At 34.8% G+C, this 13,367-nt stretch overlaps 1 protein-coding gene across 9 annotated transcripts in view; it reads left to right on the top strand.

Annotated features, from left to right (window-relative positions):
• The window catches only part of PCDH7 (protocadherin 7), a 387,708-nt gene that overhangs the window by 168,361 nt on the left and 205,980 nt on the right, over positions 1-13,367 (top strand). The gene's annotated exons all lie outside the window — the stretch shown is intronic.

The raw sequence follows: 13,367 nt of genomic DNA, 5'->3' as shown, positions 1-13,367 counted from the left end.
TTTAAGAAAATTACTTAAACCCCACATGGTAAAAAGTAAACTATATGTCTTGTCAAATCTGAGTATCTAATTTTCAGCCTAAGGAACTCTTATCAGAAGTGGCTGAAATAATTGATTTTATTCTCCTCAGGCCTTGCTTTCTTGTGTAGTCCAGGTTCTACCATCCTGTACTTTTAAGTAATCTGTGCAAGAATATGAGTTAGTTAAGCCAGTGCTCTTGTGAATCTATGCAGAAGTCAGTGTCTGTTTGTCAATTTCTCGGGGGTCAATCAAGGCCAAGCTACTACTTGAGTAATAACTGAGTTAAGAACCAACTCATGGATCACTTAGCAACTGTGTGACTCTGGGCAAGTGACCTCCATGGATATTGGTTTCAGCACCTACCCCATAGTGCTATTGTGAAAATTAAATAAGCTTTGAATGGACACGTGATAAGCAATCAATGAGTGTTAGGGAATATCACTATGGGTTCAAGTACAGACATTTTATCAGCTATATCATTAAGGAGGCTTTGCCTTCTTCCAGTGTGTTCTGGGAAATGTCTGCTACCAAATACTGATTGCCCCCTAGAAAGGTTTCTCTTTCCATTGATCAGTTGCAATATGTGAGTTTCTCGCTCAGCAAAGTATCTCTGTTTTGCTTCAGGGTTCCCTGTCAAACGAGATGAAGGTAATACATGCCATCTCTAGTTATTCACAATCTGCCATCATAAGCAGTTGTCATTAAAAAAAAAACTGAAGTTAAACATTAAAAAAAAGGCTCCCCATGACTGTCTTGTTTCCTCCAGAATATGAGTTGACTTAATTGCATGGTTTATTATTAATTTTATTTCTTAATACAAAAAATGTGTATAATGAGATCCAAGGGGCAGGAGCACTGGTGATTCAAAAACTTTAATAAGCTATAATGAGTTTCACAAATCATGGGTACTCAAAGTGTTATCATTTTAGCGCTTCTAAAGTGAATGTTAAGATATCAGTGAAGCAATGTGTACAAAATATCAATGTATATAAAGTTGTGTGAAAAAGAATCAGAAACTTGAAAAAGGTCATAAGATAAAAAAAAAAAGAAAGAATAAAAGTATTTTATTTTAGATAAGGTTCCCCATGTATCTTATAAATATGAAATGTAAACAGGCTTGGAAAGCCCAGTAGAAGTAGTACTACTACTAAAATATGATGTAATTGCCTTATGGACTTGTTTTTTCCCTCATACTTAAAAATGTCTCTTTTCTATAAGCTTAAGAATGCAACCATTTTTCTCAAGGAGGTGGTGATTTAAATAAGTTGCTCTTGTGGCATTTAATATCGAAATGATATATGGCAAATATTGGGTAATATTAGTTACACTTTCAAATTATGGCTGAAAATTAACCTCCAGTCAGTTTCTGACTACCTGCCCTACTGCACAAGAATCACATTTGAGTCCTCACATAAGGGTCAAGTTGTGAGTATCTTCATTTCCCTAAAGAGTCGTGAAATGCCAGCATGCTTACTTATTATTTATTTGGCGAATTTATTTTCCTCCTTTCTTCTGAACGTCTCAAGTTTTTATACAAAGAATTCATCCTCCTAGAAAGTGTCTTCAATGCACAAGTATAAAACAAAGAAGAAATAAGAAAGAAAGTAGCAGATATGAGGCAATATCTACAAATATGGTAACTCCAATTAGGCACCAATTAGGATTTATTAACTCTCTCTAGTGTAGCTGAGGCTATTCTTGAAAATCAAGACATTCATTATCATTTTTTTTATGTTAGCCTGGTGGGACGGATTCATTTCTTCCAAGTTCATGGAATTTCTTTTAGTGCCTGTATCAGCTCTCTAAATCTTCGGCCTTGTAGACACAATTTTGAGTTCAATTCACCATTATCATTTATAGAACACTCTACAATGTAAAATCTGTTTCACTTACAAGATCAAATTGGATTTTCATTGCATTTTTTAAAATGGAGAAATCAGCATTTGTATTTACAAAAGTTGAAACCTGGCTTGGAAGAATTAAGTCAGTGGCCCAAGCTTGTTCAACTTCTCTTTGCTGTCAGAAAAATAAATTCTGGTTTCCAGATTTGAAAGTCCAGGGGTTTCCCCAAATACAACATAGTTATCTGATCGAAATATAAATTTGAAGTGGTTTTCCCCACATGGATGAGTCGACAGAGACCAGGTCCACTTGATTTTGTTTTGCTTGATATTGGTTCTTTCACTGTATTAAGAGAAAAATAAATGTGAAAATAGATTTTAAAGATTATTTTAACATTTTGACACTTACTAAACACTTTCAACATAAAATATAAAACAATGTATTTGAGTGTGTTATGAAATCAGTCTAGTTATTAGAATTCCATGCTGGTTCTCAATGCCCTACTGGTGGGGTGATTCAGGAATGGAAAATCAATTTACACCTGAGTGATGACTTTACCCTCTGCCATAAGTGGGAAGCCTGGGCCCAACTGCTTTACTTCTCTTTTCTCCCCATCATGTCTCAGGTGCTCCATGTCCCACTGGATGCATTTCCTCTTGCTGCTGTCACAAATTGCCAAGAATTTAATGCTTTAAAACTATGCTGATTTTTTAACTTATAATTTTTGATGTCAAAAATCCAAAATGGGTTTCCCTGGGCTAAAAGCAAGGGGTTGGTAAGGTAATATTAATGCTGGAGGCTCTAGAAGAAAATCTACTCTCTTCCTTACCTTTAATAGTGTCTAGAGGCCACCACCTTTCCTTGGCATGTGGCCACTTCCTCTTTCTTCAAAGCTCAGGAAGGTGAGTTTAGATCTTCTCACATTGCGTTATGCTGACCTCCTTTTCTGCCTTCCCTGTCTCCTTTTAAGAGCCCTGTGATTACCTTGGGCTCACCCAGATAATCCAAAGTAATTTCTGTATTGTAAGGTCCGTTGATTAGCAATCTTAATTCTATCTGCAGTCTTAAACTCCCCTTTGCATGTAAGGTCCCCTATTCATAGGTTCCAGGGATTAGGACGTGGACATGATTGGGGTCCACTTTTCTGCCTTCCAAACCCACTGTCACTGATTTTCCTGGAGTCATTTGACTTGTATTAAGAAATGAAAATGAGCATACACGGGACAAAGAATATATTCTTCCTTAGGGACACTGGTAGCTGTTCTTTTTTGACAAATAGATGAAACAAGTAAGTGGCAGGGATGGCAGAGGAGAAGTGGGTTTACCTGGGTAGCAGAAGATTCTGGTTTGAGTTAGTTAGGTTTCAACTCAATTTAAGAACTAAATCTTGAGCTGAACACTTCAGAGCCTTATTCCATTTGTGTATCCTGATTCCATCCAGACCAAGAAAAGCTGCTTAAGGACACAGTCCTTCATTCCGTAGAATATGAAAACCCAATGTTTTTCAACGTATATAGTTTCCCAAACAGATTTTACCAGGTGCAGTTCGGGTGAAATGCCTAGGATAGAAAAGAAAAAAAAAAAGAGAAAAATGTGAAGCATCTGTTTGAGTGGATCCTAGAACGCAAGTTTCATTTTCATTCCTTTCAGTGTGGAGGGCTGATTCAGGTGCCTGTGAGGCGGGCTTGCTTCTCAGCTTCCCCGTATTTTAGGAGGTAGCTGTTTAAAGGCGATTTTTTGTCCTTGTGGTTGTTTATTTGTTCATTTTTAGTGTTTTAGTGGTTGGAAACCTGGGCAGCTCTTTTGCAGTTCTGCTTGGAGTTCTGCATTGCTCCCTTGAACCGCTGCAGACTGACTCCAACTGTGTAGTTTAAGGCAGAGGTTTATCGACCTCATTCAGCTGCTTCTGGAACTCCATGGGTGTGTAGAGTAGTCATGCAAAGCAACCAAGAGGCTTATGAACTGAGCTTTTGATGATTATCACAATAGCAAAAAGGAAAGAAAAAGAAACCTTTGCTTGTATTCTCTGAGTGCTTTTGTACGATTAATCTACACTTGCCCAACCAAGCTTAATCTCTCAATTCGCAGCATGTTGACTTTTTGGCACAGTGGTAGGCACAAAGCAAGTGTTTAATAAGTCTTTGCTGGATTGAATGTCATTGCAAAGATAGTCTTTTTCTCATTAGTTGCCTGTCAATATTCTCTTTTCCTAACTAGGCCTCCCTCTGCCTTCCTGTTTCTCTGTGCCCGTAAACATAGAAGCTTACAAGGGAATATGTAGGGTCTCAAAGGAAATGGGAGGTGAAATCCAGTCAGTGGCCCAGTTTGCTTTCACCACTCAATTTCATACCAACTTTACTAACCTCTACTATTGGAATCATGCATTTAAGAGATGAATGTGACCTTACAGCCTCTAGCGCACAGTAGGAATGCAGCTGAACATTTTTATGTGGTTGAGTCAAAGAAGAAATCACAGAAGAGGTGGTTTCACAGGCTAGGGAAGAACATGTTCCGTGGAGCTGACATTCCAGAGAATGTCTTTGCTTTTTCACAAATGTCTTTTACAAAGATGTTAAAGCCGTCTTTGTAGCTTTTCATTGAGGTAATTGACTAAAATGTTTGGTTATTATGTGTATTTTTGTTCATGGTTTTCATTTCATGAGTAAATGCATTCCAAGTTGCACTAATGTTTTCAAGACCATGCAGTGCACAAAGGAATTTCTTAATGGATGAGCAGAGTCTACTTTCAAAATCATTGATTTCAATCATGTATTCACTGATTCAACAAACCTATCTTCTAAAAGTTTCAGGTAATTAAGGAATGTAAAGGATATTAAATACCATCTGTTATAACTACTTTATTTTAAAGTTGAAATGCTAAAGCTGAAAGATTAATCTTTCCCCCAGATTTTACTCTTAGTATCAGAGCAAGTACTGGACTCCAGGTCTCCTGATCCCTCAGGTCAGAGTTATTTCCAAAAAGAACAAGAAATAGTAAACCATGATAATAAATGACAATTGAATCTAAACTATGTTCAATGCACTGTTACTGAAACAGAAGTATAATGGATACACACTGTTTGAGAGGACTTTATACACTAGTTGAGAACTCTTTTCATTTTAAAAAATGTTAACACAACAGAAAAGTTGTATTTTTTATATTTGAGTTTTTACATTTTATTATGGTTGAAAATAATTTTTAAACAGCAGTTTATGAATTGGGAAAGTTACGTGAAATTGAAATTCCCATTTCCATAAATAAAGTGTTATTGGGACTTAGCTCTTGTCATTCATTTATGCATCTTCAGTGGGTTCTTTTTCAAGACAATGTCAGAATAAGTAGGGGTGACAGAGAAAAAAGAGACCTCTGACCTATAAGGCCTGAAAGATTCACTTTCGGGCCCTTTATCAAAAAGTTTGCCAAATCCTTGACTAGGTTTAATAGAAGCCAGCAAAAAAGAGCAAAACATAGATCAAACGATGTGTGCACAATACTAAGGACCCACACTTCATGTTTTAGAGCACACTATCTTTTTAGGAGTTTTTCAGAAGAAAACGATGTTTGCCTACATTTACTAAGAGTTTTAGGTTTGGGCTGTTCTGTTTTCTGATATTTTCATTAGAGAAAAAAAAAATAGGAAACCAGTTTGTATTTTCAGGCTAGATTAGTTCTTGCAGTAGTTTGAATATTAAATTTATTTTTTTCTCATTTTAAAATCGAAATATTAACATGATCCGTACGCGAGGAGAAGTGACACCAGTAAAATGAATAGCACTTCCCCGGCACATAGTGGCTTCTGTTTTAATACTCTCGTCGTTGTTCTTCTGCAGTGTTAAATAGTTTGTGACCTAGTGGGCTAAGAACAATAAAGTATAACCTGCATTCTTGGCTTTTTTCAGGACAAACATACACAGTACTGTCAAAATTAATGACATTTTGTAATTGCATGTAAGTCAAAAGAAATAAATACAGTTATTTAACTTCTCCTTCCCCAAATGAGAGTTTTAATTAACTAATACAAATGTCTCAACATGTTTCTTTTTTACTCCCCTTTCATCTGCTATTGACTTGAAAGAAAGAAGGGCAGTTTGAAGTACGGAAGAATCTTGAAACGTTAGCAAAGGAATATGCCCTTAAAAAGTTAAAAGACCTCATTAAGGTTTGTTTGAAGATTCTGCCAGACACAGTCCAGCTAATTCCCTATGGAATCCTAGATATGTTTGTTCAGTTGCCACTGACACCGGTTGAAAATGTTTGCAGATTAATCAAGTTCCTGTTCATTTGCGAGGAAAGATCTCACAGTCTGAGATAACTCCTCTTTAAAAATAAAAAGCCAAAGCAGGGCTCCTTATAATACAGCCATGTCCTGCTCCATGACTGTTTCAGTGCTTTATGACTGACAAAAAGAGTCATTAGAAGTCTGTCTGATGGACGTAACTAAGTGAATTGCAAAAACTAAAAAAGCCTTTCAGCCCATTCAGAAATAATTGATGTGATGGAGACAACTATATGTGAGTTCCAGATAAGGAGACAATTTATGGAGAAACTATTGAAACTAAAAAGGAAGGTGCAAATTTAAAGTCCTCCATAAAGTTGTCTGTAAGACACAGAGCAGCATTCAACAGGGAAAGAGATTTAACCCGAAGTTCTTTCCAGAAGCATCCTTAGGGCTCTAACTTCCTGCAAACGAAATCCTCATAAAGGCAGGGTCGTCACAAAGTTGTAAGAAATGGACTCCAAGGGGGACATTTCTGCATTCTTACCCTGATGTTCGTTTTCTTCTTTACTCCAAGTAGTGTGTATAATAAGATACTCCTGAAGTTCACCTCTTTTCTTTTCCTTTTTCAAAAATTGGCCACTGCCCTAACAAAGAAAGCAGTCCATTATCATTGGGCAGGTGGTAACTTAGGAGATTTTGCTGATGTCGATGGAGGGCCAATACTTTAAAATATTTCGGATTATGGAACATAATATTTGCTTTTATGGTGGGATGGTTACCTTTTAATCAATCTAACAATTAAGAATGGATAAAATAAAGTTTTTATTATTATTCATGTATTTTTGAATATGCATCTGGTCTTAGAAACTATAAGTAAACTTGGTGACAGGGATTTTTTTTTTAATAGGTTGCCTCTGTTATACATATTTGATAATGAGCGTATTCTGAAATCAGAATAACATACTATCATTAATTTCAGGATTAATTTCCAAAGGTGCAGATTATAAATAGTGTTATCATATCAGTATTTTCAAAAAAAGGAGGGTGGTTATATAGTTCTCTAAAATTTTAAAAAAGCAATTTAAAAATGAATCTGCAAGATAAGAAAAAGGCAGTTATCATACTTGTACATACAAGTACAATTTGTCATCAGCTTTCTAGGTATTAAAAAAAACCTTTTTATAAAATTGTTCCAGTCCTCTAATGAATTTGAAATGTACAGACTTAACTTTCTTTGAATCCTCTGAATCCAGGTTGAGATGCAGCTGCTAGTCCATATTTGAAGTAGAAGTTGTGATAATTTATGTGACCTCTAAACCTGCTAGACTGCCTGGATTTAGGTTTACTGTTTTGTAATCCACATTATCAATTATGGAAAGACAATTTAATAAGAAAGAAGAATGAAACAAATGCTCACCACCTTTCCCCTTCATGAATGCCTTACCCCTTGCAATAATGTCACCAGAACACCAACCTTGTGTCATCCAGACATGTTCTAAATTCCCTCTTCTTCCAAGCGGGCTGTTTTTCTCTTGATCCCAAGTTTACCAATATCGCATCTTAGCTTCTGTTCCCAGTCTCCAAATTAAAAACTCCGAGATATTAATAAGTAAATACATTTGTTGAATACATTACATCGTCCACCCCACAGCACCCAACTTCATTCTTATTTGCCATGTTTGTCCTTTCAAGGCCATGAGGTTAATTTCATGTGGAAATGGTCATGGTGATTACACATCCCTCACCTTGGGCTCACCAGAATTTCTGATGAGGAGGGGAGGGTAGGAAGAGGCAGCAGTCCTTCTGGACCCCCATATCATGAGGGCAAGCACAGAAGGTAGAGGACCTCCCCCTTTGCACTTGTGCCCCATTCCAGTGTGCCCTCTGGATTTCTAAAGTGGATAAAGTTATATAAAGAACGGAGAACACTGGGTCCCAGTCTATGGTAGTTTAAAGCAAAATCAACTCTAATGCATTTTCTCATCTGGGACCTGGCATGACGATGGAGTAGCACCCCACGCCCCAGGGACTACGTATTACCCAGAGTTACCTTTGAATGTATGTATATCTTCAAGTGAAAGTCTCCAGTGTGTCATAATGGAAACAAAAAATAATTGATGAATGTCATTCTCAAATAATTGAGTATAGAAACACACATGGTTAATAAAAGATTAGATTTCAATCGTTCTTGAAAAATTTGAGTGTTATTGTATGTACATGCTTGTTTCACAAATGATTTGCATTTAGAAAAATAAAAACAATACGTGAATAGAATTAGGTTTGAAATATCATGAATTTTAAAAATTCTATTTAGAAACTTTGTAAATTACTGGGTCAGCTCTATATTTTCTTTAAAAAAAAATCTAAAACATAATAGGAGATAGGTCTAGTTATATAGCTGTGGCCTGAGGTATAATACCTTTTATAGTATATGTCTTTGAGGGAGCTTAAGGCTCTTTTTATAAACTACCTCATTATTTCTCAGAGAATTTAAGTTAGGACGGGGTAGATATTATTTTCTGCATTTGGCAGACCCCGAGCCTAAGGCACAAGAACCAAGGGTCAGCTAACTTATCTGAGGTCAATGGGGAATCTATAATGCTGCTTGGAATAGAATCTTTATTTTCTGTTATTTCTAATGTAACATTGTTTTCTCATTTTAATCGTTAAACACATATACACATGAACACACACAAACAGTACATGCAGCTTCTCAACATGTTTCACTATTGACTTTGTGATTCTATTTAAAATTTCAGTCCTCTCTTAATTTTAGTTAGTTTGCTTCTGGTCTCTGATTTCTTTCATTCCCAACAAGCTTAGATTATCAGGCATGTTTTTACTTGCCCTTCTTTGCTTGCATCCTCAAATATTTACCTTAAAGCAAAATTTTTTTTTCAATAATAGTGAAGAAAGACAGAAAGTCCATAAATAAAAGATTTTACACAAATCTTTTTTTTTCTTTTAACTGCCACCCTCTCTCTCTCTTATGCCATATTTTAAAAATTAGTAGTCTATCCCCACTTTCTCTATATATTTACAAGTGGGTCTTTTACTTCCTTTGATTTTTATCTCCTTGCGTGGTTCCCCAAAGCTTAGAGATTTTATAGCACAAGTGACCTTCTAATGGATGAACCGAATGGACATAAGGTGATCAGCATTCTTCTCCACATCTCTGATGCTTTGGTTCACATAAAACTTTTTTCTGTTTTTCTAGAAATTACCACCTTCCTTGGCTTCTGAATTTCAAAAGTGACCTACTTTTCTTATTCACCGTATTTTTTATCCTTTGCTGCTGGCCCCCAATATGGAATCTATAACTGGTCCTCAAATGTATATTATTTATCAAAATCATTTTTGAGATCTCAATCCAGAAACTCCTCCTCTGCAGTGCCTGCCCTAAATTCCCCAGCAGATTTCATGGCATTTTTTGTACCTTTATTTTATTAAAGGAAACTTAAATAATATTATATTTTGTCTGTTTTTATATACCTATAAGATTTGAGTTTCTTCAGTGTGTCATCCTGAAAACCCTGGGACATAATGGGAGGAAACAAATGTAGGTATAGTGAAATAATGACGAAATCCAGTCAACCACACAAGCTCACTTTATAATGGCCTCGCTGCCTATTCTTAGTGCTGTTTCCCATAATTCCTTCTTTCTCAGAATAATCCTCTGCCTTCAACATTTCTTGTTCCTCCCGTTTTGCTGAGAATGATCAGATCATGTCTTCAATCTCCTCCCTTTAATTAGATCATTTATTTGCCTAAATAAAATCTTTGATTTTCACTCCCCATTGTTTATAATTCTCACACATGTTCCACTCACAATTTTTTGGAACAGCTTTCTTAGACACCTCTTTCTTGCACTACTTATTCAATTTTCAAGCACATTTTCATAGTTTAAAAAAAAAAAAACCTACGGGAAAGCTGACACTCTCCTTCAAGTTTTTCTGCTTTTTCTTATGTCGAGTAGACTAGGTTGCCTTTGTAGGACATAAAGTCATTCTTCACTCTAGAGAGAAAAATGGAAATCTCAGATGTCTCAGGTCACTAGATGTCTTCATGTTCATACTTTTGCATCTCAGGATAGAACCATGATTGTACTGACTCTCCAGGGAAACGCTATGGACACTTAGAGGACCAGCTGGTTTCCTGGAGCAGTTTGTTCTTTTTGACCTCTTTCCAAATGTTCTTTCAATTGTTGAGTTTATGCTTTTTCTCTATGCCTCTTCATCACCTCTGGAGAGATCTTACAAACTTCTAATATCCAGTCCAACCCTGAACACTGATTCATTGGGTTTAAGTGAAGGCCAGACATTGGCATTGTGTTGTCATAAGTTATTTGGCACATCTAAGTTTAGGAATCACCACTTAAACCACTCTACATCAGAGTATCAGTCATTAACAAAGTGACAGTTACATATATAGTACAGACTCATTCAGTCTGTCACAGAGGTTTTAACACATTGCTCACATTTCCAGTGTAGTCAATATTATCCAGACTATATAAATAATATGAATCCTATATCATAACTTCTGCCATATAACATATCTTCTCAACAGACCCAACCTGCTGATGCTGAGGAAAAGTGTATAAATATTTATATATCTGCTTATCTGTCTGTCTATTATATCAACCTATCTAAATCTACGTGTCTGATTTACTATTAGAATTAAAGCTTAATTCTTGCATTAATGGGTTCTCTTTCATAATTCAGAATTTTGTACTACTTTGTTTCACATTACCAACTTAAATAGTTTGCCACAAGAATTTTATGTATTCAAAATTATCAAAATAGAGTTTAAGAGATAGTAACGTAATGTTGAAATTTTATGTAGAAGTCTAATGGAATATTTTCAAATGCAGATAAAAATGTTGGATGGGGTATTTTATGATCCATTGTGTGATATTCTTTATTTTAGATTTTTATTGTGAATCATTTTCCATTCATTTAGATATTGTTTTAAATGAAAAACCATTTTTTGCTAAAAGGAAGTATTAATGACCTTAAACATTTGCTAGTGTATATATATATAGTTCTTAGTGTTTTAAAATTACATTTTCCTTCCAACATTAAATGTAACATGTAACCTACAATAATTTATGGAGATTTAAATAGTCACTGTCAAAATAAAGCAGGGAATCAAGCAAATAAAATGCACTGATTTATAGTAGCTATTGTATAATACATTCTAGAAAAATAATTATTTTATTTTTGACATTCTTCATTGCAAACATAGCTGATTACCCGTCCCTGCTATTCTGTCATTACTTTTGGCAGAACCAGTATTTGAGCACAGATTCTGAGATTACCACCTTCATTCAAACATCACCCTCTTTTCTATTTTTATGTCACACTGGAACATTATCTCTTAAAATTTCTTATTTCCACTTTATTAGTGTAATTTCTGTATTCATTTTGTACTTTCTTCTTGAATTAGCGGACTGAGTCTAAAATACTTGAGAAACATTACAATAGAATTAAGAATAGCCTTTGACCCTCCTTTCTCTTTATATATATTTTTTAATCCATTGCTATGTCTTGAAGTGATAATATGTCTTTCTGACCTTCGCATTCTTTCCTAAATTCAACATTGTCATTAAAATGTTATTGTTCAGCAGTATTCGCTGAGCATCTTCTGTATGCACAACAGTGGTTTTAGGAGCCTGTCAGTGGTCTCACTTCTGAGGTGAGACTGAACATAAAGTAATTCACAGGTAGTTAGCTGTCAGTTGGGAGTGATAAATGGAAAAAAAAAAAAAGAAAATAAGCACACATGAGATAAAGCATGGTAAATACAAACTGATTTCTATATTTATTAAGAAATAAGGTAAAATATTACAGTCATACTGCTGTAAAGAAATATGAGAATTATTAGTGAAACAAGGATAATGTTTCTAGAAATTGTGTTACTAGTAAATATGGGCCCATGGTGTGTATGCTGATGGTACTAGAAATATTTTGTAATTGTTTTAAAATACTGTAGTTCCAATTCAGCAAAACGTTGTAAAGAAGAGAATGTGATTCAAATGTTTTCCTTTTCCAATAGAATTTAGCATTTCTAAAAGTTTGATTTTGAATGAAATGAAAAAGAAGATTTTATAAAGACTGCACACTCTAAATATGTACATGGAGGGAGAGGTACTGGATTAGAAACTCAAACAATGGACAATATTCCTGATCAATCTTCTGTCTGAGACAAAATAAAGGGAAGAATTGTGGAAGCATGCATTTGTCTTTAGTAAAGCCATTTTATAAATTTAGGGGAAGTGTGACCTTTCCTTTTAGCTTTCCCCTTAACAAACTATCATGTAGATAATCCTTAACACTTTAATTCTTAACATTAAAAAATTCCCAGTTATGATAAGTGATTTGTACCACAAATATTCACGTTATAAAAGTACAGAAGGGTTCTTTACCTTTCTCACCATTCTGGTAATATTAGTTTTATATTTTATATTAGAAAGAGCTAGTCTTAGTTATAGGTTTACAAATCTGTACATTTATGCCACTTTCAAATCATATAAGAGCTTAATGGATTCAACTATTGCCGAGAATAATCTCAGACAGATATTACGGAACCTTTTTATGTTGTTCTTTCCCAAATATTACGTGTATGTAGCCCTGTTAATACATGACATTAATTTGTTCCCTTAATGAGCCTAAAGTATTTTTGCTTTATTTTGTAGTTATGATAATCTGTAAGTTCCATACATAGCAAGTATTGCATTCAGCCAAAGCTGTAACATAGTAGATTGTGAGGTTCAATTGGGTAAAGTTTTGCAGGACTTTTCAAATATGACTTAAAGACTGTACGTGATGTTACTTTTTTGGAATAAACTGAAAACAGTCATAGTAAGCACATAAAATTAAATTTTTAAACTTTATTTTCAATTCCCTAGTTAAGGAAACTTTTATCTATTATTTCATTACTATCCTTACTTTTTCAAGGTCAATAGACAATATTTTTTATATGGATGAAGTAAGAACTAAATTCTGAATTCCTAGCACTGCATCTAAATTCCTGTTTCTCAGCTGTACCTTTAATAGTTTAAGTCAACTGCCAGAACACTCAGTTTTAAACCATATGCTGTATGGACAAAGAATTTAAAAATGAAGTCTTCTTACAATGGATTAGTTCTATATTTATTGTTTTCCAAAATCCCTGACCCTTGTTTTTATAAGGAGTCTATTTGTGAAAAACGTATATGAAGTGAAGACTACAGAATAGAAAAATGTTGACTATGTGGAACTAACATATCAGATTTCAATGTGTGTT

This window comes from Camelus dromedarius, chromosome 1 (assembly GCF_036321535.1).
Source record: "Camelus dromedarius isolate mCamDro1 chromosome 1, mCamDro1.pat, whole genome shotgun sequence".
In the NCBI taxonomy this organism is placed as follows: Eukaryota; Metazoa; Chordata; class Mammalia; order Artiodactyla; family Camelidae; genus Camelus; species Camelus dromedarius.
The sequence above is the reverse complement of the archived record's forward strand: the minus strand, read 5'-3'. Positions and strand labels throughout refer to the sequence as shown.